We start from the raw sequence: 26865 nt of genomic DNA, 5'->3' as shown, positions 1-26865 counted from the left end.
AACATTGACGACATCCTTGTCTATATTTTGTCATCAATTTCACGTGTTTTTTTTACGTTTTCAAGATGTTAATTTCGCTGGACAATAACAAGCTATTGGAAACAGAAAGGTGAAACGTAGAATTGCTTCAACTTTCAGTGCTGGATGCCACTGGGCGGCAGTACGGTAGCCTCGGCTGGTTTCTGTAGTGTAGTGGTCATCACGTTCACCTCACATGCGAAAGGTCCCCAGTTCGAAACTGGGCAGAAACGGCTTTCTTTTTCAAGTGCAGCCTTTCACATGCACAAGAACGGAGCTTCCTTGCTTGCTTTCCCATCTGCAAACCTGCCTTCGAATTTGCTTGAACGAATCTGCTCTCGTAGTGAAATGCAAGGCAACTCCATTTAATTACTGTGCAAAGCGTTATAAAGTTTTTCTCCAACCTGGTTCTGATCATATGCCATTCTGTTTGAGAGTGTAGTTGCCGCGTTCTGATCCTTCCACGAAAAGCAGTACCGCATTTGCATTCCTTGCGCAGGCGGCCCGGTTCAAAGGCAGGGAAGAAGCTGATGCACTGGTGTCACAGCGCACCACGAATTTCTGAACTTGTCTGTCTGTCAAACGTACCCCAAAGTCGTCTCTGAAAGACTTCATTTGGAAGTTGTCTGTCGTTATTCAACGCGCGAGAGTTGGTACCGGAGGTCCTGAATCATGTTTTGGAGCAGTTCGCACGTTAGTGGCTCATTCAATCAGCAACAGCAATGAAAAAAAACATACACTCTGAGAGGAACCTCCGGACCTGTGCTGTCATAGCGTCGCTAGTATGAAGGTGCGCCCCGAGATCTAAGCCATTTTGGAACTGTAACGGAGGAATCGACAGAAAGGCTACAGAATGACATCGCATCCATTTAATTTTCTTTAAATCACTGACGAGCAGGAAAATGTTCACGGAGAGGGCGAGTGGAGAAGTGTGGCAATTGCAGCTCTGGTGAAACTCCTTCTTTGTGATTCACTCAGCAAACAGAGACGTGAAGGTGACTCAGGCGTGAGAGCTCTTCACATCGAGAACAAAAAGCAATCAAGGGCAGTTAGCACCTCTTCCGGACTGGGGGTGGGGTGAGGTAATTACCTTTTGAGTTCTGTTACTATGTTCAGAAACTGCCTTTTAGATTGAGGTGAACAGAAACTCCATTTCTAATAAGCACCATGGAAGTTAGCAAAATGTATTGAGTCGCTTCTCGTCGATTCCCGCACAGGTTTCCGACTCACTTGGTATCCATGTGGCTCATGTCCAGGAGTGAACATCTCTGCAGCAAATTGCACGGTTAAGGTGAAAGGCACGGAAAGTGTCATCTCGAACTGGCTCCGAGGTCAGAGCATCCTCACAATGTGATCTGTCGCTCTCGGAATGTAATGCGACCTCCGGTTTTAGGGTAGAGAACTTTCTTTGGGACCCTTATTCTGCAAAACAGACACAGTGACTGAATAAATGCTGCACGGTATGATTTGGAACACGGCCTGCTCAGCTTTGTGCATTTTCCCTGTAGTCCGGCGTGTTTCGTGTTCCGTGTAAATGTGAAAGTCGTCCTTTTTCGAGCAATGGGTGAAATCATTTAGCAAAGCAAGAATCGAAATTGCAGTAATGTCAAGCAGCTCATGGTTATTTGACCAAATCATAAGCGAACATATATTGTCAAGCACTCACAGATACATTTGTAGCTGAAAAGAGTCCGAGAAGATAGACTCAGCTTAAAATTGATTTTTGTCTGGATTGATGGGCTATCATTATCTGCTGCGACATTGACATTGCAGCCGGGCACATCCCAGCAGCTGTGCGAGTCGGAGAGGGATCATGGAACCCTTTTCATGTGACTTTGCGTCTGTTGTTATGCAGGGGCACAATTGGAAATGCAAGGAAAGGGGCTGTGCGATCGGCTGGTAGTGTGGCCGAGCGGTCTAAGGCGCTGGATCCAGGCTCCAGTCTTGAAAGGGGCGCGGGTTCGAATCCCGCCACTGCCTTTTCTGCTGTTTAACTCCAATGCTGCAGCTTGTTAAAATGCTGTTTCCGCCCCCACTGTATTGATGTTGAAAACAAAAGTAAAATGGGTTTGCTTCCGGGGGAATTAACTGTGGTGTGGGACAGTGCCACGCGGAAAATCGCAAACAGCTCTGCTGTTCCAGGCAATTTGAGCGTTTACTGGAACCGAATGGAGACTGTTATTTCATCGCTGTTGTGATGAAACACTGCAGAAACGAACGACTTCCTTACTTTTGCTCCGACTGACCATACTCCGTGAAATTTCCGCGGACCCACAGTTGAGGATTTTTGCTGCTGGAAGTTCCCTCAGAAACCCTGTTAATTCGTTATGTGGTGACTCGACTCGTCGTTATTTGGTTTTCTGGTCAATGGGGAAATCGATCCAATGAATTTCGATGTCACGTTATTGAATTTCTCCCATTTCCTTTATTTCCGTCCTGGAGGCATCGGAACGGAAAGGGAATCTCATCGAGACTGTGATTGGTGAAATTCACTTTTCATGGCCCCTTCTTATTATGTTCTTTCTTTCTCTCTTTTCAGCATTGTCTGGGAAGTGTTGGTGCACTAAGGCTGCAGTATGTTTGAAAGAGTAGTTTGGAATTGCCCTGTTGTTAGTTGTGAGATTACTTTATGACTCATGCCCTCGGACTGTCTCACATTTAGCATTCATGCATCTCTGTGTCTGAAAATGCATTAGGCATGCCAGTTTTGTTTGTGTTCCGTGTTAAATGCTTACTGTTTTGCGATTCGCTCAGTACATTACGAGTTAACAGGGTTTCTGAGGTAACTTCCAGCAGCAGAAATCCTCAACTGAGGGTCTGGGAAAATTTCACGGAGTATGGTCAGTCGGAGCAAAAGTAAGGAAGTCGTTCGTTTCTGCAGTGTTTCACAATACTACCTTTCCCGTGAGCAGTCGAACAGACGAAACGATTGTGCCACAGACTGCGACAGCAAGCTCTGCTAAAAAGTAATCCTTTAAAGCCGGTGTAAGCAACACGACGGTATTGGGGTACACCGCGTGGAATCAGATACTTCGGTGTATCTCGTCCATGCTCACCTCCTAGCCAAAGTTAAACAAGTCCCGTTCCCCAGCATTTGGCCCCAATCCCGATAAACCCATCCTATCCAGAAACTCATCCGATTACCTTTGCACTTTTCTGAGTGTAATCGCCTCCTCCACTTCCTCTGGTAGCTCATTCCAAACACGCACAACCTTCTGTGTGGGAAATGTGCCGCAGGACCTTTGTCAATTTCAGCCCACTCACCTTAAACCGATGCTCTCGATTTTTCAACTCACCCCAACTTGGGTAAAACACATAAATACTCAGTTTACAACCCTTCCATAAGATCATGTCGCAGCCGTTATGCTGCGGGGAAAGTCGTCCCAGCTTATTCCACCTCGCCCTACGGTCCAAACATTGACGACATCCTTGTCTATATTTTGTCATCAATTTCACGTGTTTTTTTTACGTTTTCAAGATGTTAATTTCGCTGGACAATAACAAGCTATTGGAAACAGAAAGGTGAAACGTAGAATTGCTTCAACTTTCAGTGCTGGATGCCACTGGGCGGCAGTACGGTAGCCTCGGCTGGTTTCTGTAGTGTAGTGGTCATCACGTTCACCTCACATGCGAAAGGTCCCCAGTTCGAAACTGGGCAGAAACGGCTTTCTTTTTCAAGTGCAGCCTTTCACATGCACAAGAACGGAGCTTCCTTGCTTGCTTTCCCATCTGCAAACCTGCCTTCGAATTTGCTTGAACGAATCTGCTCTCGTAGTGAAATGCAAGGCAACTCCATTTAATTACTGTGCAAAGCGTTATAAAGTTTTTCTCCAACCTGGTTCTGATCATATGCCATTCTGTTTGAGAGTGTAGTTGCCGCGTTCTGATCCTTCCACGAAAAGCAGTACCGCATTTGCATTCCTTGCGCAGGCGGCCCGGTTCAAAGGCAGGGAAGAAGCTGATGCACTGGTGTCACAGCGCACCACGAATTTCTGAACTTGTCTGTCTGTCAAACGTACCCCAAAGTCGTCTCTGAAAGACTTCATTTGGAAGTTGTCTGTCGTTATTCAACGCGCGAGAGTTGGTACCGGAGGTCCTGAATCATGTTTTGGAGCAGTTCGCACGTTAGTGGCTCATTCAATCAGCAACAGCAATGAAAAAAAACATACACTCTGAGAGGAACCTCCGGACCTGTGCTGTCATAGCGTCGCTAGTATGAAGGTGCGCCCCGAGATCTAAGCCATTTTGGAACTGTAACGGAGGAATCGACAGAAAGGCTACAGAATGACATCGCATCCATTTAATTTTCTTTAAATCACTGACGAGCAGGAAAATGTTCACGGAGAGGGCGAGTGGAGAAGTGTGGCAATTGCAGCTCTGGTGAAACTCCTTCTTTGTGATTCACTCAGCAAACAGAGACGTGAAGGTGACTCAGGCGTGAGAGCTCTTCACATCGAGAACAAAAAGCAATCAAGGGCAGTTAGCACCTCTTCCGGACTGGGGGTGGGGTGAGGTAATTACCTTTTGAGTTCTGTTACTATGTTCAGAAACTGCCTTTTAGATTGAGGTGAACAGAAACTCCATTTCTAATAAGCACCATGGAAGTTAGCAAAATGTATTGAGTCGCTTCTCGTCGATTCCCGCACAGGTTTCCGACTCACTTGGTATCCATGTGGCTCATGTCCAGGAGTGAACATCTCTGCAGCAAATTGCACGGTTAAGGTAAAAGGCACGGAAAGTGTCATCACGAACTGGCTCCGAGGTCAGAGCATCCTCACAATGTGATCTGTCGCTCTCGGAATGTAATGCGACCTCCGGTTTTAGGGCAGAGAACTTTCTTTGGGACCCTTATTCTGCAAAACAGACACAGTGACTGAATAAATGCTGCACGGTATGATTTGGAACACGGCCTGCTCAGCTTTGTGCATTTTCCCTGTAGTCCGGCGTGTTTCGTGTTCCGTGTAAATGTGAAAGTCGTCCTTTTTCGAGCAATGGGTGAAATCATTTAGCAAAGCAAGAATCGAAATTGCAGTAATGTCAAGCAGCTCATGGTTATTTGACCAAATCATAAGCGAACATATATTGTCAAGCACTCACAGATACATTTGTAGCTGAAAAGAGTCCGAGAAGATAGACTCAGCTTAAAATTGATTTTTGTCTGGATTGATGGGCTATCATTATCTGCTGCGACATTGACATTGCAGCCGGGCACATCCCAGCAGCTGTGCGAGTCGGAGAGGGATCATGGAACCCTTTTCATGTGACTTTGCGTCTGTTGTTATGCAGGGGCACAATTGGAAATGCAAGGAAAGGGGCTGTGCGATCGGCTGGTAGTGTGGCCGAGCGGTCTAAGGCGCTGGATCCAGGCTCCAGTCTTGAAAGGGGCGCGGGTTCGAATCCCGCCACTGCCTTTTCTGCTGTTTAACTCCAATGCTGCAGCTTGTTAAAATGCTGTTTCCGCCCCCACTGTATTGATGTTGAAAACAAAAGTAAAATGGGTTTGCTTCCGGGGGAATTAACTGTGGTGTGGGACAGTGCCACGCGGAAAATCGCAAACAGCTCTGCTGTTCCAGGCAATTTGAGCGTTTACTGGAACCGAATGGAGACTGTTATTTCATCGCTGTTGTGATGAAACACTGCAGAAACGAACGACTTCCTTACTTTTGCTCCGACTGACCATACTCCGTGAAATTTCCGCGGACCCACAGTTGAGGATTTTTGCTGCTGGAAGTTCCCTCAGAAACCCTGTTAACTCGTTATGTGGTGACTCGACTCGTCGTTATTTGGTTTTCTGGTCAATGGGGAAATCGATCCAATGAATTTCGATGTCACGTTATTGAATTTCTCCCATTTCCTTTATTTCCGTCCTGGAGGCATCGGAACGGAAAGGGAATCTCATCGAGACTGTGATTGGTGAAATTCACTTTTCATGGCCCCTTCTTATTATGTTCTTTCTTTCTCTCTTTTCAGCATTGTCTGGGAAGTGTTGGTGCACTAAGGCTGCAGTATGTTTGAAAGAGTAGTTTGGAATTGCCCTGTTGTTAGTTGTGAGATTACTTTATGACTCATGCCCTCGGACTGTCTCACATTTAGCATTCATGCATCTCTGTGTCTGAAAATGCATTAGGCATGCCAGTTTTGTTTGTGTTCCGTGTTAAATGCTTACTGTTTTGCGATTCGCTCAGTACATTACGAGTTAACAGGGTTTCTGAGGTAACTTCCAGCAGCAGAAATCCTCAACTGAGGGTCTGGGAAAATTTCACGGAGTATGGTCAGTCGGAGCAAAAGTAAGGAAGTCGTTCGTTTCTGCAGTGTTTCACAATACTACCTTTCCCGTGAGCAATCGAACAGACGAAACGATTGTGCCACAGACTGCGACAGCAAGCTCTGCTAAAAAGTAATCCTTTAAAGCCGGTGTAAGCAACACGACGGTATTGGGGTACACCGCGTGGAATCAGATACTTCGGTGTATCTCGTCCATGCTCACCTCCTAGCCAAAGTTAAACAAGTCCCGTTCCCCAGCATTTGGCCCCAATCCCGATAAACCCATCCTATCCAGAAACTCATCCGATTACCTTTGCAATTTTCTGAGTGTAATCGCCTCCTCCACTTCCTCTGGTAGCTCATTCCAAACACGCACAACCTTCTGTGTGGGAAATGTGCCGCAGGACCTTTGTCAATTTCAGCCCACTCACCTTAAACCGATGCTCTCGATTTTTCAACTCACCCCAACTTGGGTAAAACACATAAATACTCAGTTTACAACCCTTCCATAAGATCATGTCGCAGCCGTTATGCTGCGGGGAAAGTCGTCCCAGCTTATTCCACCTCGCCCTACGGTCCAAATATTGACGACATCCTTGTCTATATTTTGTCATCAATTTCACGTGTTTTTTTTTACGTTTTCAAGATGTTAATTTCGCTGGACAATAACAAGCTATTGGAAACAGAAAGGTGAAACGTAGAATTGCTTCAACTTTCAGTGCTGGATGCCACTGAGCTGCTGTACGGTAGCCTCGGCTGGTTTCTGTAGTGTAGTGGTCATCGCGTTCGCCTAACACGCGGAAGGTCCCCAGTTCGAAACTGGGCAGAAACTGCTTTCTTTTTCAAGTGCAGCCTTTCACATGCACAAGAACGGAGCTTCCTTGCTTGCTTTCCCATCTGCAAACCTGCCTTCGAATTTGCTTGAACGAATCTGCTCTCGTAGTGAAATGCAAGGCAACTCCATTTAATTACTGTGCAAAGCGTTATAAAGTTTTTCTCCAACCTGGTTCTGATCATATGCCATTCTGTTTGAGAATGTAGTTGCCGCGTTCTGATCCTTCCACGAAAAGCAGTACCGCATTTGCATTCCTTGCGCAGGCGGCCCGGTTCAAAGGCAGGGAAGAAGCTGATGCGCTGGTGTCACAGCGCACCACGAATTCCTGAACTTGTCTGTCTGTCAAACGTACCCCAAAGTCGTCTCTGAAAGGCTTCATTTGGAAGCTGTCTGTCGTTATTCAACGCGCGAGAGTTGGCACCGGAGGTCCTGAATCATGTTTTGGAGCAGTTCGCACGTTAGTGGCTCATTCAATCAGCAACAGCAATGAAAAAAAACAAACACTCTGAGAGGAACCTCCGGACCTGTGCTGTCATAGCGTCGCTAGTATGAAGGTGCGCCCCGAGATCTAAGCCATGTTGGAACTGTAACGGAGGAATCGACAGAGAGGCTACAGAATGACATCGCATCCATTTAATTTTCTTTAAATCACTGACGAGCAGGAAAATGTTCACGGAGAGGGCGAGTGGAGAGGTGTGGCAATTGAAGCTCTGGTGAAACTCCTTCTTTGTGAATCACTCAGCAAACAGAGACGTGAAGGTGACTCAGGCGTGAGAGCTCTTCACATCGAGAACAAAAAGCAATCAAGGGCAGATAGCACCTCTTCCGGAGTGGGGGTGGGGTGAGGTAATTACCTTTTGAGTTCTGTTACTATGTTCAGAAACTGCCTTTTAGATTGAGGTGAACAGAAACTCCATTTCTAATAAGCACCATGGAAGTTAGCAAAATGTATTGAGTCGCTTCTCGTCGATTCCCGCACAGGTTTCCGACTCACTTGGTATCCATGTGGCTCATGTCCAGGAGTGAACATCTCTGCAGCAAATTGCACGGTTAAGGTAAAAGGCACGGAAAGTGTCATCTCGAACTGGCTCCGAGGTCAGAGCATCCTCACAATGTGATCTGTCGCTCTCGGAATGTAATGCGACCTCCGGTTTTAGGGTAGAGAACTTTCTTTGGGACCCTTATTCTGCAAAACAGACACAGTGACTGAATAAATGCTGCACGGTATGATTTGGAACACGGCCTGCTCAGCTTTGTGCATTTTCCCTGTAGTCCGGCGTGTTTCGTGTTCCGTGTAAACGTGAAAGTCGTCCTTTTTCGAGCAATGGGTGAAATCATTTAGCAAAGCAAGAATCGAAATTGCAGTAATGTCAAGCAGCTCATGGTTATTTGACCAAATCATAAGCGAACATATATTGTCACGCACTCACAGATACATTTGTAGCTGAAAAGAGTCCGAGAAGATAGACTCAGCTTAAAATTGATTTTTGTCTGGATTGATGGGCTATCATTATCTGCTGCGACATTGACATTGCAGCCGGGCACATCCCAGCAGCTGTGCGAGTCGGAGAGGGATCATGGAACCCTTTTCATGTGACTTTGCGTCTGTTGTTATGCAGGGGCACAATTGGAAATGCAAGGAAAGGGGCTGTGCGGTCTGCTGGTAGTGTGGCCGAGCGGTCTAAGGCGCTGGATCCAGGTTCCAGTCTTGAAAAGGGCGCGGGTTCGAATCCCGCCACTGCCTTTTCTGCTGTTTAACTCCAATGCTGCAGCTTGTTAAAATGCTGTTTCCGCCCCCACTGTATTGATGTTGAAAACAAAAGTAAAATGGGTTTGCTTCCCGGGGAATTAACTGTGGTGTGGGACAGTGCCACGCGGAAAATCGCAAACAGCTCTGCTGTTCCAGGCAATTTGAGCGTTTACTGGAACCGAATGGAGATCGTTATTTCATCGCTGTTGTGATGAAACACTGCAGAAACGAACGACTTCCTTACTTTTGCTCCGACTGACCATACTCCGTGAAATTTCCCCGGACCCACAGTTGAGGATTTTTGCTGCTGGAAGTTCCCTCAGAAACCCTGTTAACTCGTTATGTGGTGACTCGACTCGTCGTTATTTGGTTTTCTGGTCAATGGGGAAATCGATCCAATGAATTTCGATGTCACATGTTATTGAATTTCTCCCATTTCCTTTATTTCCGTCCTGGAGGCATCGGAACGGAAAGGGAATCTCATCGAGACTGTGATTGGTGAAATTCACTTTTTATGGCCCCTTCTTATTATGTTCTTTCTTTCTCTCTTTTCAGCATTGTCTGGGAAGTGTTGGTGCACGAAGGCTGCAGTATGTTTGAAAGAGTAGTTTGGAATTGCCCTGTTGTTAGTTGTGAGATTACTTTATGACTCATGCCCTCGGACTGTCTCACATTTCGCATTCATGCATCTCTGTGTCTGAAAATGCATTAGGCATGCCAGTTTTGTTTGTGTTCCGTGTTAAATGTTTACTGTTTTGCGATTCGCTCAGTACATTACGAGTTAACAGGGTTTCTGAGGTAACTTCCAGCAGCAGAAATCCTCAACTGAGGGTCTGGGAAAATTTCACGGAGAATGGTCAGTCGGAGCAAAAGTAAGGAAGTCGTTCGTTTCTGCAGTGTTTCACAATACTACCTTTCCCGTGAGCAGGCGAACAGACGAAACGATTGTGCCACAGACTGCGACGGCAAGCTCAGCTAAAAAATAATCGTTTAAAGCCGGTGTAAGCAACACGACGGTATTGGGGTACACCGCGTGGAATCAGATACTTCGGTGTATCTCGTCCATGCTCACAGTATAGCCAAAGTTAAACAAGTCCCGTTCCCCAGCATTTGGCCCCAATCCCGCTAAACCCATCCTATCCAGCAACTCATCCGATTACCTTTGCACTTTTCTGAGTGTAATCGCCTCCTCCACTTCCTCTGGTAGCTCATTCCAAACACGCACAACCTTCTGTGTGGGAAATGTGCCGCAGGTCCTTTGTCAATTTCAGCCCACTCACCTTAAACCGATGCTCTCGATTTTTCAACTCACCCCAACTTGGGTAAAACACATAAATACTCAGTTTACAACCCTTCCATAAGATCATGGCGCAGCCGTTATGCTGCGGGGAAAGTCGTCCCAGCTTATTCCACCTCGCCCTACGGTCCAAACATTGACGACATCCTTGTCTATATTTTGTCATCAATTTCACGTGTTTTTTTTACGTTTTCAAGATGTTAATTTCGCTGGACAATAACAAGCTATTGGAAACAGAAAGGTGAAACGTAGAATTGCTTCAACTTTCAGTGCTGGATGCCACTGAGCGGCAGTACGGTAGCCTCGGCTGGTTTCTGTAGTGTAGTGGTCATCACGTTCACCTCACATGCGAAAGGTCCCCAGTTCGAAACTGGGCAGAAACGGCTTTCTTTTTCAAGTGCAGCCTTTCACATGCACAAGAACGGAGCTTCCTTGCTTGCTTTCCCATCTGCAAACCTGCCTTCGAATTTGCTTGAACGAATCTGCTCTCGTAGTGAAATGCAAGGCAACTCCATTTAATTACTGTGCAAAGCATTATAAAGTTTTTCTCCAACCTGGTTCTGATCATATGCCATTCTGTTTGAGAGTGTAGTTGCCGCGTTCTGATCCTTCCACGAAAAGCAGTACCGCATTTGCATTCCTTGCGCAGGCGGCCCGGTTCAAAGGCAGGGAAGAAGCTGATGCACTGGTGTCACAGCGCACCACGAATTTCTGAACTTGTCTGTCTGTCAAACGTACCCCAAAGTCGTCTCTGAAAGACTTCATTTGGAAGTTGTCTGTCGTTATTCAACGCGCGAGAGTTGGTACCGGAGGTCCTGAATCATGTTTTGGAGCAGTTCGCACGTTAGTGGCTCATTCAATCAGCAACAGCAATGAAAAAAAACAAACACTCTGAGAGGAACCTCCGGACCTGTGCTGTCATAGCGTCGCTAGTATGAAGGTGCGCCCCGAGATCTAAGCCATTTTGGAACTGTAACGGAGGAATCGACAGAAAGGCTACAGAATGACATCGCATCCATTTAATTTTCTTTAAATCACTGACGAGCAGGAAAATGTTCACGGAGAGGGCGAGTGGAGAAGTGTGGCAATTGCAGCTCTGGTGAAACTCCTTCTTTGTGATTCACTCAGCAAACAGAGACGTGAAGGTGACTCAGGCGTGAGAGCTCTTCACATCGAGAACAAAAAGCAATCAAGGGCAGTTAGCACCTCTTCCGGACTGGGGGTGGGGTGAGGTAATTACCTTTTGAGTTCTGTTACTATGTTCAGAAACTGCCTTTTAGATTGAGGTGAACAGAAACTCCATTTCTAATAAGCACCATGGAAGTTAGCAAAATGTATTGAGTCGCTTCTCGTCGATTCCCGCACAGGTTTCCGACTCACTTGGTATCCATGTGGCTCATGTCCAGGAGTGAACATCTCTGCAGCAAATTGCACGGTTAAGGTTAAAGGCACGGAAAGTGTCATCTCGAACTGGCTCCGAGGTCAGAGCATCCTCACAATGTGATCTGTCGCTCTCGGAATGTAATGCGACCTCCGGTTTTAGGGTAGAGAACTTTCTTTGGGACCCTTATTCTGCAAAACAGACACAGTGACTGAATAAATGCTGCACGGTATGATTTGGAACACGGCCTGCTCAGCTTTGTGCATTTTCCCTGTAGTCCGGCGTGTTTCGTGTTCCGTGTAAATGTGAAAGTCGTCCTTTTTCGAGCAATGGGTGAAATCATTTAGCAAAGCAAGAATCGAAATTGCAGTAATGTCAAGCAGCTCATGGTTATTTGACCAAATCATAAGCGAACATATATTGTCAAGCACTCACAGATACATTTGTAGCTGAAAAGAGTCCGAGAAGATAGACTCAGCTTAAAATTGATTTTTGTCTGGATTGATGGGCTATCATTATCTGCTGCGACATTGACATTGCAGCCGGGCACATCCCAGCAGCTGTGCGAGTCGGAGAGGGATCATGGAACCCTTTTCATGTGACTTTGCGTCTGTTGTTATGCAGGGGCACAATTGGAAATGCAAGGAAAGGGGCTGTGCGATCGGCTGGTAGTGTGGCCGAGCGGTCTAAGGCGCTGGATCCAGGCTCCAGTCTTGAAAGGGGCGCGGGTTCGAATCCCGCCACTGCCTTTTCTGCTGTTTAACTCCAATGCTGCAGCTTGTTAAAATGCTGTTTCCGCCCCCACTGTATTGATGTTGAAAACAAAAGTAAAATGGGTTTGCTTCCGGGGGAATTAACTGTGGTGTGGGACAGTGCCACGCGGAAAATCGCAAACAGCTCTGCTGTTCCAGGCAATTTGAGCGTTTACTGGAACCGAATGGAGACTGTTATTTCATCGCTGTTGTGATGAAACACTGCAGAAACGAACGACTTCCTTACTTTTGCTCCGACTGACCATACTCCGTGAAATTTCCGCGGACCCACAGTTGAGGATTTTTGCTGCTGGAAGTTCCCTCAGAAACCCTGTTAACTCGTTATGTGGTGACTCGACTCGTCGTTATTTGGTTTTCTGGTCAATGGGGAAATCGATCCAATGAATTTCGATGTCACATGTTATTGAATTTCTCCCATTTCCTTTATTTCCGTCCTGGAGGCATCGGAACGGAAAGGGAATCTCATCGAGACTGTGATTGGTGAAATTCACTTTTTATGGCCCCTTCTTATTATGTTCTTTCTTTCTCTCTTTTCAGCATTGTCTGGGAAGTGTTGGTGCACTAAGGCTGCAGTATGTTTGAAAGAGTAGTTTGGAATTGCCCTGTTGTTAGTTGTGAGATTACTTTATGACTCATGCCCTCGGACTGTCTCACATTTAGCATTCATGCATCTCTGTGTCTGAAAATGCATTAGGCATGCCAGTTTTGTTTGTGTTCCGTGTTAAATGCTTACTGTTTTGCGATTCGCTCAGTACATTACGAGTTAACAGGGTTTCTGAGGTAACTTCCAGCAGCAGAAATCCTCAACTGAGGGTCTGGGAAAATTTCACGGAGTATGGTCAGTCGGAGCAAAAGTAAGGAAGTCGTTCGTTTCTGCAGTGTTTCACAATACTACCTTTCCCGTGAGCAGTCGAACAGACGAAACGATTGTGCCACAGACTGCGACAGCAAGCTCTGCTAAAAAGTAATCCTTTAAAGCCGGTGTAAGCAACACGACGGTATTGGGGTACACCGCGTGGAATCAGATACTTCGGTGTATCTCGTCCATGCTCACCTCCTAGCCAAAGTTAAACAAGTCCCGTTCCCCAGCATTTGGCCCCAATCCCGATAAACCCATCCTATCCAGAAACTCATCCGATTACCTTTGCAATTTTCTGAATGTAATCGCCTCCTCCACTTCCTCTGGTAGCTCATTCCAAACACGCACAACCTTCTGTGTGGGAAATGTGCCGCAGGACCTTTGTCAATTTCAGCCCACTCACCTTAAACCGATGCTCTCGATTTTTCAACTCACCCCAACTTGGGTAAAACACATAAATACTCAGTTTACAACCCTTCCATAAGATCATGTCGCAGCCGTTATGCTGCGGGGAAAGTCGTCCCAGCTTATTCCACCTCGCCCTACGGTCCAAATATTGACGACATCCTTGTCTATATTTTGTCATCAATTTCACGTGTTTTTTTTTACGTTTTCAAGATGTTAATTTCGCTGGACAATAACAAGCTATTGGAAACAGAAAGGTGAAACGTAGAATTGCTTCAACTTTCAGTGCTGGATGCCACTGAGCTGCTGTACGGTAGCCTCGGCTGGTTTCTGTAGTGTAGTGGTCATCGCGTTCGCCTAACTACGCGGAAGGTCCCCAGTTCGAAACTGGGCAGAAACTGCTTTCTTTTTCAAGTGCAGCCTTTCACATGCACAAGAACGGAGCTTCCTTGCTTGCTTTCCCATCTGCAAACCTGCCTTCGAATTTGCTTGAACGAATCTGCTCTCGTAGTGAAATGCAAGGCAACTCCATTTAATTACTGTGCAAAGCGTTATAAAGTTTTTCTCCAACCTGGTTCTGATCATATGCCATTCTGTTTGAGAATGTAGTTGCCGCGTTCTGATCCTTCCACGAAAAGCAGTACCGCATTTGCATTCCTTGCGCAGGCGGCCCGGTTCAAAGGCAGGGAAGAAGCTGATGCGCTGGTGTCACAGCGCACCACGAATTCCTGAACTTGTCTGTCTGTCAAACGTACCCCAAAGTCGTCTCTGAAAGGCTTCATTTGGAAGCTGTCTGTCGTTATTCAACGCGCGAGAGTTGGCACCGGAGGTCCTGAATCATGTTTTGGAGCAGTTCGCACGTTAGTGGCTCATTCAATCAGCAACAGCAATGAAAAAAAACAAACACTCTGAGAGGAACCTCCGGACCTGTGCTGTCATAGCGTCGCTAGTATGAAGGTGCGCCCCGAGATCTAAGCCATGTTGGAACTGTAACGGAGGAATCGACAGAGAGGCTACAGAATGACATCGCATCCATTTAATTTTCTTTAAATCACTGACGAGCAGGAAAATGTTCACGGAGAGGGCGAGTGGAGAAGTGTGGCAATTGCAGCTCTGGTGAAACTCCTTCTTTGTGATTCACTCAGCAAACAGAGACGTGAAGGTGACTCAGGCGTGAGAGCTCTTCACATCGAGAACAAAAAGCAATCAAGGGCAGTTAGCACCTCTTCCGGACTGGGGGTGGGGTGAGGTAATTACCTTTTGAGTTCTGTTACTATGTTCAGAAACTGCCTTTTAGATTGAGGTGAACAGAAACTCCATTTCTAATAAGCACCATGGAAGTTAGCAAAATGTATTGAGTCGCTTCTCGTCGATTCCCGCACAGGTTTCCGACTCACTTGGTATCCATGTGGCTCATGTCCAGGAGTGAACATCTCTGCAGCAAATTGCACGGTTAAGGTAAAAGGCACGGAAAGTGTCATCTCGAACTGGCTCCGAGGTCAGAGCATCCTCACAATGTGATCTGTCGCTCTCGGAATGTAATGCGACCTCCGGTTTTAGGGCAGAGAACTTTCTTTGGGACCCTTATTCTGCAAAACAGACACAGTGACTGAATAAATGCTGCACGGTATGATTTGGAACACGGCCTGCTCAGCTTTGTGCATTTTCCCTGTAGTCCGGCGTGTTTCGTGTTCCGTGTAAATGTGAAAGTCGTCCTTTTTCGAGCAATGGGTGAAATCATTTAGCAAAGCAAGAATCGAAATTGCAGTAATGTCAAGCAGCTCATGGTTATTTGACCAAATCATAAGCGAACATATATTGTCAAGCACTCACAGATACATTTGTAGCTGAAAAGAGTCCGAGAAGATAGACTCAGCTTAAAATTGATTTTTGTCTGGATTGATGGGCTATCATTATCTGCTGCGACATTGACATTGCAGCCGGGCACATCCCAGCAGCTGTGCGAGTCGGAGAGGGATCATGGAACCCTTTTCATGTGACTTTGCGTCTGTTGTTATGCAGGGGCACAATTGGAAATGCAAGGAAAGGGGCTGTGCGATCGGCTGGTAGTGTGGCCGAGCGGTCTAAGGCGCTGGATCCAGGCTCCAGTCTTGAAAGGGGCGCGGGTTCGAATCCCGCCACTGCCTTTTCTGCTGTTTAACTCCAATGCTGCAGCTTGTTAAAATGCTGTTTCCGCCCCCACTGTATTGATGTTGAAAACAAAAGTAAAATGGGTTTGCTTCCCGGGGAATTAACTGTGGTGTGGGACAGTGCCACGCGGAAAATCGCAAACAGCTCTGCTGTTCCAGGCAATTTGAGCGTTTACTGGAACCCAATGGAGACTGTTATTTCATCGCTGTTGTGATGAAACACTGCAGAAACGAACGACTTCCTTACTTTTGCTCCGACTGATCATACTCCGTGAAATTTCCGCGGACCCACAGTTGAGGATTTTTGCTGCTGGAAGTTCCCTCAGAAACCCTGTTAACTCGTTATGTGGTGACTCGACTCGTCGTTATTTGGTTTTCTGGTCAATGGGGAAATCGATCCAATGAATTTCGATGTCACATGTTATTGAATTTCTCCCATTTCCTTTATTTCCGTCCTGGAGGCATCGGAACGGAAAGGGAATCTCATCGAGACTGTGATTGGTGAAATTCACTTTTCATGGCCCCTTCTTATTATGTTCTTTCTTTCTCTCTTTTCAGCATTGTCTGGGAAGTGTTGGTGCACTAAGGCTGCAGTATGTTTGAAAGAGTAGTTTGGAATTGCCCTGTTGTTAGTTGTGAGATTACTTTATGACTCATGCCCTCGGACTGTCTCACATTTAGCATTCATGCATCTCTGTGTCTGAAAATGCATTAGGCATGCCAGTTTTGTTTGTGTTCCGTGTTAAATGCTTACTGTTTTGCGATTCGCTCAGTACATTACGAGTTAACAGGGTTTCTGAGGTAACTTCCAGCAGCAGAAATCCTCAACTGAGGGTCTGGGAAAATTTCACGGAGTATGGTCAGTCGGAGCAAAAGTAAGGAAGTCGTTCGTTTCTGCAGTGTTTCACAATACTACCTTTCCCGTGAGCAGTCGAACAGACGAAACGATTGTGCCACAGACTGCGACAGCAAGCTCTGCTAAAAAGTAATCCTTTAAAGCCGGTGTAAGCAACACGACGGTATTGGGGTACACCGCGTGGAATCAGATACTTCGGTGTATCTCGTCCATGCTCACCTCCTAGCCAAAGTTAAACAAGTCCCGTTCCCCAGCATTTGGCCCCAATCCCGATAAACCCATCCTATCCAGAAACTCATCCGATTACCTTTGCAATTTTCTGAATGTAATCGCCTCCTCCACTTCCTCTGGTAGCTCATTCCAAACACGCACAACCTTCTGTGTGGGAAATGTGCCGCAGGACCTTTGTCAATTTCAGCCCACTCACCTTAAACCGATGCTCTCGATTTTTCAACTCACCCCAACTTGGGTAAAACACATAAATACTCAGTTTACAACCCTTCCATAAGATCATGTCGCAGCCGTTATGCTGCGGGGAAAGTCGTCCCAGCTTATTCCACCTCGCCCTACGGTCCAAATATTGACGACATCCTTGTCTATATTTTGTCATCAATTTCACGTGTTTTTTTTTACGTTTTCAAGATGTTAATTTCGCTGGACAATAACAAGCTATTGGAAACAGAAAGGTGAAACGTAGAATTGCTTCAACTTTCAGTGCTGGATGCCACTGAGCTGCTGTACGGTAGCCTCGGCTGGTTTCTGTAGTGTAGTGGTCATCGCGTTCGCCTAACTACGCGGAAGGTCCCCAGTTCGAAACTGGGCAGAAACTGCTTTCTTTTTCAAGTGCAGCCTTTCACATGCACAAGAACGGAGCTTCCTTGCTTGCTTTCCCATCTGCAAACCTGCCTTCGAATTTGCTTGAACGAATCTGCTCTCGTAGTGAAATGCAAGGCAACTCCATTTAATTACTGTGCAAAGCGTTATAAAGTTTTTCTCCAACCTGGTTCTGATCATATGCCATTCTGTTTGAGAATGTAGTTGCCGCGTTCTGATCCTTCCACGAAAAGCAGTACCGCATTTGCATTCCTTGCGCAGGCGGCCCGGTTCAAAGGCAGGGAAGAAGCTGATGCGCTGGTGTCACAGCGCACCACGAATTCCTGAACTTGTCTGTCTGTCAAACGTACCCCAAAGTCGTCTCTGAAAGGCTTCATTTGGAAGCTGTCTGTCGTTATTCAACGCGCGAGAGTTGGCACCGGAGGTCCTGAATCATGTTTTGGAGCAGTTCGCACGTTAGTGGCTCATTCAATCAGCAACAGCAATGAAAAAAAACAAACACTCTGAGAGGAACCTCCGGACCTGTGCTGTCATAGCGTCGCTAGTATGAAGGTGCGCCCCGAGATCTAAGCCATGTTGGAACTGTAACGGAGGAATCGACAGAGAGGCTACAGAATGACATCGCATCCATTTAATTTTCTTTAAATCACTGACGAGCAGGAAAATGTTCACGGAGAGGGCGAGTGGAGAAGTGTGGCAATTGCAGCTCTGGTGAAACTCCTTCTTTGTGATTCACTCAGCAAACAGAGACGTGAAGGTGACTCAGGCGTGAGAGCTCTTCACATCGAGAACAAAAAGCAATCAAGGGCAGTTAGCACCTCTTCCGGACTGGGGGTGGGGTGAGGTAATTACCTTTTGAGTTCTGTTACTATGTTCAGAAACTGCCTTTTAGATTGAGGTGAACAGAAACTCCATTTCTAATAAGCACCATGGAAGTTAGCAAAATGTATTGAGTCGCTTCTCGTCGATTCCCGCACAGGTTTCCGACTCACTTGGTATCCATGTGGCTCATGTCCAGGAGTGAACATCTCTGCAGCAAATTGCCCGTTTAAGGTAAAAGGCACGGAAAGTGTCATCTCGAACTGGCTCCGAGGTCAGAACATCCTCACAATGTGATCTGTCGCTCTCGGAATGTAATGCGACCTCCGGTTTTAGGGTAGAGAACTTTCTTTGGGACCCTTATTCTGCAAAACAGACACAGTGACTGAATAAATGCTGCACGGTATGATTTGGAACACGGCCTGCTCAGCTTTGTGCATTTTCCCTGTAGTCCGGCGTGTTTCGTGTTCCGTGTAAATGTGAAAGTCGTCCTTTTTCGAGCAATGGGTGAAATCATTTAGCAAAGCAAGAATCGAAATTGCAGTAATGTCAAGCAGCTCATGGTTATTTGACCAAATCATAAGCGAACATATATTGTCAAGCACTCACAGATACATTTGTAGCTGAAAAGAGTCCGAGAAGATAGACTCAGCTTAAAATTGATTTTTGTCTGGATTGATGGGCTATCATTATCTGCTGCGACATTGACATTGCAGCCGGGCACATCCCAGCAGCTGTGCGAGTCGGAGAGGGATCATGGAACCCTTTTCATGTGACTTTGCGTCTGTTGTTATGCAGGGGCACAATTGGAAATGCAAGGAAAGGGGCTGTGCGATCGGCTGGTAGTGTGGCCGAGCGGTCTAAGGCGCTGGATCCAGGCTCCAGTCTTGAAAGGGGCGCGGGTTCGAATCCCGCCACTGCCTTTTCTGCTGTTTAACTCCAATGCTGCAGCTTGTTAAAATGCTGTTTCCGCCCCCACTGTATTGATGTTGAAAACAAAAGTAAAATGGGTTTGCTTCCCGGGGAATTAACTGTGGTGTGGGACAGTGCCACGCGGAAAATCGCAAACAGCTCTGCTGTTCCAGGCAATTTGAGCGTTTACTGGAACCCAATGGAGACTGTTATTTCATCGCTGTTGTGATGAAACACTGCAGAAACGAACGACTTCCTTACTTTTGCTCCGACTGACCATACTCCGTGAAATTTCCGCGGACCCACAGTTGAGGATTTTTGCTGCTGGAAGTTCCCTCAGAAACCCTGTTAACTCGTTATGTGGTGACTCGACTCGTCGTTATTTGGTTTTCTGGTCAATGGGGAAATCGATCCAATGAATTTCGATGTCACATGTTATTGAATTTCTCCCATTTCCTTTATTTCCGTCCTGGAGGCATCGGAACGGAAAGGGAATCTCATCGAGACTGTGATTGGTGAAATTCACTTTTCATGGCCCCTTCTTATTATGTTCTTTCTTTCTCTCTTTTCAGCATTGTCTGGGAAGTGTTGGTGCACTAAGGCTGCAGTATGTTTGAAAGAGTAGTTTGGAATTGCCCTGTTGTTAGTTGTGAGATTACTTTATGACTCATGCCCTCGGACTGTCTCACATTTAGCATTCATGCATCTCTGTGTCTGAAAATGCATTAGGCATGCCAGTTTTGTTTGTGTTCCGTGTTAAATGCTTACTGTTTTGCGATTCGCTCAGTACATTACGAGTTAACAGGGTTTCTGAGGTAACTTCCAGCAGCAGAAATCCTCAACTGAGGGTCTGGGAAAATTTCACGGAGTATGGTCAGTCGGAGCAAAAGTAAGGAAGTCGTTCGTTTCTGCAGTGTTTCACAATACTACCTTTCCCGTGAGCAGTCGAACAGACGAAACGATTGTGCCACAGACTGCGACAGCAAGCTCTGCTAAAAAGTAATCCTTTAAAGCCGGTGTAAGCAACACGACGGTATTGGGGTACACCGCGTGGAATCAGATACTTCGGTGTATCTCGTCCATGCTCACCTCCTAGCCAAAGTTAAACAAGTCCCGTTCCCCAGCATTTGGCCCCAATCCCGATAAACCCATCCTATCCAGAAACTCATCCGATTACCTTTGCAGTTTCTGAGTGTAATCGCCTCCTCCACTTCCTCTGGTAGCTCATTCCAAACACGCACAACCTTCTGTGTGGGAAATGTGCCGCAGGACCTTTGTCAATTTCAGCCCACTCACCTTAAACCGATGCTCTCGATTTTTCAACTCACCCCAACTTGGGTAAAACACATAAATACTCAGTTTACAACCCTTCCATAAGATCATGTCGCAGCCGTTATGCTGCGGGGAAAGTCGTCCCAGCTTATTCCACCTCGCCCTACGGTCCAAATATTGACGACATCCTTGTCTATATTTTGTCATCAATTTCACGTGTTTTTTTTTACGTTTTCAAGATGTTAATTTCGCTGGACAATAACAAGCTATTGGAAACAGAAAGGTGAAACGTAGAATTGCTTCAACTTTCAGTGCTGGATGCCACTGAGCTGCTGTACGGTAGCCTCGGCTGGTTTCTGTAGTGTAGTGGTCATCGCGTTCGCCTTACACGCGGAAGGTCCCCAGTTCGAAACTGGGCAGAAACTGCTTTCTTTTTCAAGTGCAGCCTTTCACATGCACAAGAACGGAGCTTCCTTGCTTGCTTTCCCATCTGCAAACCTGCCTTCGAATTTGCTTGAACGAATCTGCTCTCGTAGTGAAATGCAAGGCAACTCCATTTAATTACTGTGCAAAGCGTTATAAAGTTTTTCTCCAACCTGGTTCTGATCATATGCCATTCTGTTTGAGAATGTAGTTGCCGCGTTCCGATCCTTCCACGAAAAGCAGTACCGCATTTGCATTCCTTGCGCAGGCGGCCCGGTTCAAAGGCAGGGAAGAAGCTGATGCGCTGGTGTCACAGCGCACCACGAATTCCTGAACTTGTCTGTCTGTCAAACGTACCCCAAAGTCGTCTCTGAAAGGCTTCATTTGGAAGCTGTCTGTCGTTATTCAACGCGCGAGAGTTGGCACCGGAGGTCCTGAATCATGTTTTGGAGCAGTTCGCACGTTAGTGGCTCATTCAATCAGCAACAGCAATGAAAAAAAACATACACTCTGAGAGGAACCTCCGGACCTGTGCTGTCATAGCGTCGCTAGTATTAAGGTGCGCCCCGAGATCTAAGCCATGTTGGAACTGTAACGGAGGAATCGACAGAGAGGCTACAGAATGACATCGCATCCATTTAATTTTCTTTAAATCACTGACGAGCAGGAAAATGTTCACGGAGAGGGCGAGTGTAGAAGTGTGGCAATTGAAGCTCTGGTGATACTCCTTCTTTGTGATTCACTCAGCAAACAGAGACGTGAAGGTGACTCAGGCGTGAGAGCTCTTCACATCGAGAACAAAAAGCAATCAAGGGCAGTTAGCACCTCTTCCGGAGTGGGGGTGGGGTGAGGTAATTACCTTTTGAGTTCTGTTACTATGTTCAGAAACTGCCTTTTAGATTGAGGTGAACAGAAACTCCATTTCTAATAAGCACCATGGAAGTTAGCAAAATGTATTGAGTCGCTTCTCGTCGATTCCCGCACAGGTTTCCGACTCACTTGGTATCCATGTGGCTCATGTCCAGGAGTGAACATCTCTGCAGCAAATTGCACGGTTAAGGTAAAAGGCACGGAAAGTGTCATCTCGAACTGGCTCCGAGGTCAGAGCATCCTCACAATGTGATCTGTCGCTCTCGGAATGTAATGCGACCTCCGGTTTTAGGGTAGAGAACTTTCTTTGGGACCCTTATTCTGCAAAACAGACACAGTGACTGAATAAATGCTGCACGGTATGATTTGGAACACGGCCTGCTCAGCTTTGTGCATTTTCCCTGTAGTCCGGCGTGTTTCGTGTTCCGTGTAAATGTGAAAGTCGTCCTTTTTCGAGCAATGGGTGAAATCATTTAGCAAAGCAAGAATCGAAATTGCAGTAATGTCAAGCAGCTCATGGTTATTTGACCAAATCATAAGCGAACATATATTGTCAAGCACTCACAGATACATTTGTAGCTGAAAAGAGTCCGAGAAGATAGACTCAGCTTAAAATTGATTTTTGTCTGGATTGATGGGCTATCATTATCTGCTGCGACATTGACATTGCAGCCGGGCACATCCCAGCAGCTGTGCGAGTCGGAGAGGGATCATGGAACCCTTTTCATGTGACTTTGCGTCTGTTGTTATGCAGGGGCACAATTGGAAATGCAAGGAAAGGGGCTGTGCGATCGGCTGGTAGTGTGGCCGAGCGGTCTAAGGCGCTGGATCCAGGTTCCAGTCTTGAAAAGGGCGCGGGTTCGAATCCCGCCACTGCCTTTTCTGCTGTTTAACTCCAATGCTGCAGCTTGTTAAAATGCTGTTTCCGCCCCCACTGTATTGATGTTGAAAACAAAAGTAAAATGGGTTTGCTTCCCGGGGAATTAACTGTGGTGTGGGACAGTGCCACGCGGAAAATCGCAAACAGCTCTGCTGTTCCAGGCAATTTGAGCGTTTACTGGAACCGAATGGAGATCGTTATTTCATCGCTGTTGTGATGAAACACTGCAGAAACGAACGACTTCCTTACTTTTGCTCCGACTGACCATACTCCGTGAAATTTCCCCGGACCCACAGTTGAGGATTTTTGCTGCTGGAAGTTCCCTCAGAAACCCTGTTAACTCGTTATGTGGTGACTCGACTCGTCGTTATTTGGTTTTCTGGTCAATGGGGAAATCGATCCAATGAATTTCGATGTCACATGTTATTGAATTTCTCCCATTTCCTTTATTTCCGTCCTGGAGGCATCGGAACGGAAAGAGAATCTCATCGAGACTGTGATTGGTGAAATTCACTTTTCATGGCCCCTTCTTATTATGTTCTTTCTTTCTCTCTTTTCAGCATTGTCTGGGAAGTGTTGGTGCACGAAGGCTGCAGTATGTTTGAAAGAGTAGTTTGGAATTGCCCTGTTGTTAGTTGTGAGATTCCTTTTGACTCATGCCCTCGGACTGTCTCACATTTCGCATTCATGCATCTCTGTGTCTGAAAATGCATTAGGCATGCCAGTTTTGTTTGTGTTCCGTGTTAAATGTTTACTGTTTTGCGATTCGCTCAGTACATTACGAGTTAACAGGGTTTCTGAGGTAACTTCCAGCAGCAGAAATCCTCAACTGAGGGTCTGGGAAAATTTCACGGAGAATGGTCAGTCGGAGCAAAAGTAAGGAAGTCGTTCGTTTCTGCAGTGTTTCACAATACTATCTTTCCCGTGAGCAGGCGAACAGACGAAACGATTGTGCCACAGACTGCGACGGCAAGCTCTGCTAAAAAATAATCGTTTAAAGCCGGTGTAAGCAACACGACGGTATTGGGGTACACCGCGTGGAATCAGATACTTCGGTGTATCTCGTCCATGCTCACAGTATAGCCAAAGTTAAACAAGTCCCGTTCCCCAGCATTTGGCCCCAATCCCGCTAAACCCATCCTATCCAGCAACTCATCCGATTACCTTTGCACTTTTCTGAGTGTAATCGCCTCCTCCACTTCCTCTGGTAGCTCATTCCAAACACGCACAACCTTCTGTGTGGGAAATGTGCCGCAGGTCCTTTGTCAATTTCAGCCCACTCACCTTAAACCGATGCTCTCGATTTTTCAACTCACCCCAACTTGGGTAAAACACATAAATACTCAGTTTACAACCCTTCCATAAGATCATGGCGCAGCCGTTATGCTGCGGGGAAAGTCGTCCCAGCTTATTCCACCTCGCCCTACGGTCCAAACATTGACGACATCCTTGTCTATATTTTGTCATCAATTTCACGTGTTTTTTTTACGTTTTCAAGATGTTAATTTCGCTGGACAATAACAAGCTATTGGAAACAGAAAGGTGAAACGTAGAATTGCTTCAACTTTCAGTGCTGGATGCCACAGAGCGGCAGTACGGTAGCCTCGGCTGGTTTCTGTAGTGTAGTGGTCATCACGTTCACCTCACATGCGAAAGGTCCCCAGTTCGAAACTGGGCAGAAACGGCTTTCTTTTTCAAGTGCAGCCTTTCACATGCACAAGAACGGAGCTTCCTTGCTTGCTTTCCCATCTGCAAACCTGCCTTCGAATTTGCTTGAACGAATCTGCTCTCGTAGTGAAATGCAAGGCAACTCCATTTAATTACTGTGCAAAGCGTTATAAAGTTTTTCTCCAACCTGGTTCTGATCATATGCCATTCTGTTTGAGAGTGTAGTTGCCGCGTTCTGATCCTTCCACGAAAAGCAGTACCGCATTTGCATTCCTTGCGCAGGCGGCCCGGTTCAAAGGCAGGGAAGAAGCTGATGCACTGGTGTCACAGCGCACCACGAATTTCTGAACTTGTCTGTCTGTCAAACGTACCCCAAAGTCGTCTCTGAAAGACTTCATTTGGAAGTTGTCTGTCGTTATTCAACGCGCGAGAGTTGGTACCGGAGGTCCTGAATCATGTTTTGGAGCAGTTCGCACGTTAGTGGCTCATTCAATCAGCAACAGCAATGAAAAAAAACAAACACTCTGAGAGGAACCTCCGGACCTGTGCTGTCATAGCGTCGCTAGTATGAAGGTGCGCCCCGAGATCTAAGCCATTTTGGAACTGTAACGGAGGAATCGACAGAAAGGCTACAGAATGACATCGCATCCATTTAATTTTCTTTAAATCACTGACGAGCTGGAAAATGTTCACGGAGAGGGCGAGTGGAGAAGTGTGGCAATTGCAGCTCTGGTGAAACTCCTTCTTTGTGATTCACTCAGCAAACAGAGACGTGAAGGTGACTCAGGCGTGAGAGCTCTTCACATCGAGAACAAAAAGCAATCAAGGGCAGTTAGCACCTCTTCCGGACTGGGGGTGGGGTGAGGTAATTACCTTTTGAGTTCTGTTACTATGTTCAGAAACTGCCTTTTAGATTGAGGTGAACAGAAACTCCATTTCTAATAAGCACCATGGAAGTTAGCAAAATGTATTGAGTCGCTTCTCGTCGATTCCCGCACAGGTTTCCGACTCACTTGGTATCCATGTGGCTCATGTCCAGGAGTGAACATCTCTGCAGCAAATTGCACGGTTAAGGTTAAAGGCACGGAAAGTGTCATCACGAACTGGCTTCGAGGTCAGAGCATCCTCACAATGTGATCTGTCGCTCTCGGAATGTAATGCGACCTCCGGTTTTAGGGCAGAGAACTTTCTTTGGGACCCTTATTCTGCAAAACAGACACAGTGACTGAATAAATGCTGCACGGTATGATTTGGAACACGGCCTGCTCAGCTTTGTGCATTTTCCCTGTAGTCCGGCGTGTTTCGTGTTCCGTGTAAATGTGAAAGTCGTCCTTTTTCGAGCAATGGGTGAAATCATTTAGCAAAGCAAGAATCGAAATTGCAGTAATGTCAAGCAGCTCATGGTTATTTGACCAAATCATAAGCGAACATATATTGTCAAGCACTCACAGATACATTTGTAGCTGAAAAGAGTCCGAGAAGATAGACTCAGCTTAAAATTGATTTTTGTCTGGATTGATGGGCTATCATTATCTGCTGCGACATTGACATTGCAGCCGGGCACATCCCAGCAGCTGTGCGAGTCGGAGAGGGATCATGGAACCCTTTTCATGTGACTTTGCGTCTGTTGTTATGCAGGGGCACAATTGGAAATGCAAGGAAAGGGGCTGTGCGATCGGCTGGTAGTGTGGCCGAGCGGTCTAAGGCGCTGGATCCAGGCTCCAGTCTTGAAAGGGGCGCGGGTTCGAATCCCGCCACTGCCTTTTCTGCTGTTTAACTCCAATGCTGCAGCTTGTTAAAATGCTGTTTCCGCCCCCACTGTATTGATGTTGAAAACAAAAGTAAAATGGGTTTGCTTCCGGGGGAATTAACTGTGGTGTGGGACAGTGCCACGCGGAAAATCGCAAACAGCTCTGCTGTTCCAGGCAATTTGAGCGTTTACTGGAACCGAATGGAGACTGTTATTTCATCGCTGTTGAGATGAAACACTGCAGAAACGAACGACTTCCTTACTTTTGCTCCGACTGACCATACTCCGTGAAATTTCCGCGGACCCACAGTTGAGGATTTTTGCTGCTGGAAGTTCCCTCAGAAACCCTGTTAACTCGTTATGTGGTGACTCGACTCGTCGTTATTTGGTTTTCTGGTCAATGGGGAAATCGATCCAATGAATTTCGATGTCACATGTTATTGAATTTCTCCCATTTCCTTTATTTCCGTCCTGGAGGCATCGGAACGGAAAGGGAATCTCATCGAGACTGTGATTGGTGAAATTCACTTTTTATGGCCCCTTCTTATTATGTTCTTTCTTTCTCTCTTTTCAGCATTGTCTGGGAAGTGTTGGTGCACTAAGGCTGCAGTATGTTTGAAAGAGTAGTTTGGAATTGCCCTGTTGTTAGTTGTGAGATTACTTTATGACTCATGCCCTCGGACTGTCTCACATTTAGCATTCATGCATCTCTGTGTCTGAAAATGCATTAGGCATGCCAGTTTTGTTTGTGTTCCGTGTTAAATGCTTACTGTTTTGCGATTCGCTCAGTACATTACGAGTTAACAGGGTTTCTGAGGTAACTTCCAGCAGCAGAAATCCTCAACTGAG

At 46.3% G+C, this 26865-nt stretch overlaps 12 non-coding genes across 12 annotated transcripts; all 12 read left to right on the top strand.

The window, feature by feature from the left end:
• The first annotated feature begins 178 nt into the window (after positions 1–178).
• Positions 179–251, top strand: trnav-cac (transfer RNA valine (anticodon CAC)). The gene has a single exon. It is a non-coding gene; the product is annotated as a tRNA-Val (tRNA).
• A 1665-nt stretch (positions 252–1916) lies between these two features.
• Positions 1917–1998, top strand: trnal-cag (transfer RNA leucine (anticodon CAG)). Its single transcript has one exon. It is a non-coding gene; the product is annotated as a tRNA-Leu (tRNA).
• Positions 1999–3609: 1611 nt separating this feature from the next.
• On the top strand, positions 3610–3682 carry trnav-cac (transfer RNA valine (anticodon CAC)). The gene has a single exon. It is a non-coding gene; the product is annotated as a tRNA-Val (tRNA).
• Positions 3683–5347: 1665 nt separating this feature from the next.
• Positions 5348–5429, top strand: trnal-cag (transfer RNA leucine (anticodon CAG)). The gene has a single exon. It is a non-coding gene; the product is annotated as a tRNA-Leu (tRNA).
• A 3350-nt stretch (positions 5430–8779) lies between these two features.
• Positions 8780–8861, top strand: trnal-cag (transfer RNA leucine (anticodon CAG)). The gene has a single exon. It is a non-coding gene; the product is annotated as a tRNA-Leu (tRNA).
• Positions 8862–10474: 1613 nt separating this feature from the next.
• Positions 10475–10547, top strand: trnav-cac (transfer RNA valine (anticodon CAC)). Its single transcript has one exon. It is a non-coding gene; the product is annotated as a tRNA-Val (tRNA).
• Positions 10548–12212: 1665 nt separating this feature from the next.
• On the top strand, positions 12213–12294 carry trnal-cag (transfer RNA leucine (anticodon CAG)). Its single transcript has one exon. It is a non-coding gene; the product is annotated as a tRNA-Leu (tRNA).
• Positions 12295–15647: 3353 nt separating this feature from the next.
• On the top strand, positions 15648–15729 carry trnal-cag (transfer RNA leucine (anticodon CAG)). The gene has a single exon. It is a non-coding gene; the product is annotated as a tRNA-Leu (tRNA).
• A 3353-nt stretch (positions 15730–19082) lies between these two features.
• Positions 19083–19164, top strand: trnal-cag (transfer RNA leucine (anticodon CAG)). Its single transcript has one exon. It is a non-coding gene; the product is annotated as a tRNA-Leu (tRNA).
• A 3351-nt stretch (positions 19165–22515) lies between these two features.
• trnal-cag (transfer RNA leucine (anticodon CAG)) lies at positions 22516–22597 on the top strand. The gene has a single exon. It is a non-coding gene; the product is annotated as a tRNA-Leu (tRNA).
• A 1612-nt stretch (positions 22598–24209) lies between these two features.
• On the top strand, positions 24210–24282 carry trnav-cac (transfer RNA valine (anticodon CAC)). Its single transcript has one exon. It is a non-coding gene; the product is annotated as a tRNA-Val (tRNA).
• Positions 24283–25947: 1665 nt separating this feature from the next.
• On the top strand, positions 25948–26029 carry trnal-cag (transfer RNA leucine (anticodon CAG)). The gene has a single exon. It is a non-coding gene; the product is annotated as a tRNA-Leu (tRNA).
• The last annotated feature ends 836 nt before the right edge of the window (positions 26030–26865 follow it).

Source organism: Chiloscyllium punctatum, chromosome 31 (assembly GCF_047496795.1).
Source record: "Chiloscyllium punctatum isolate Juve2018m chromosome 31, sChiPun1.3, whole genome shotgun sequence".
In the NCBI taxonomy this organism is placed as follows: domain Eukaryota; kingdom Metazoa; phylum Chordata; class Chondrichthyes; order Orectolobiformes; family Hemiscylliidae; genus Chiloscyllium; species Chiloscyllium punctatum.
This window is presented reverse-complemented; position numbering and strand designations above follow the sequence as displayed.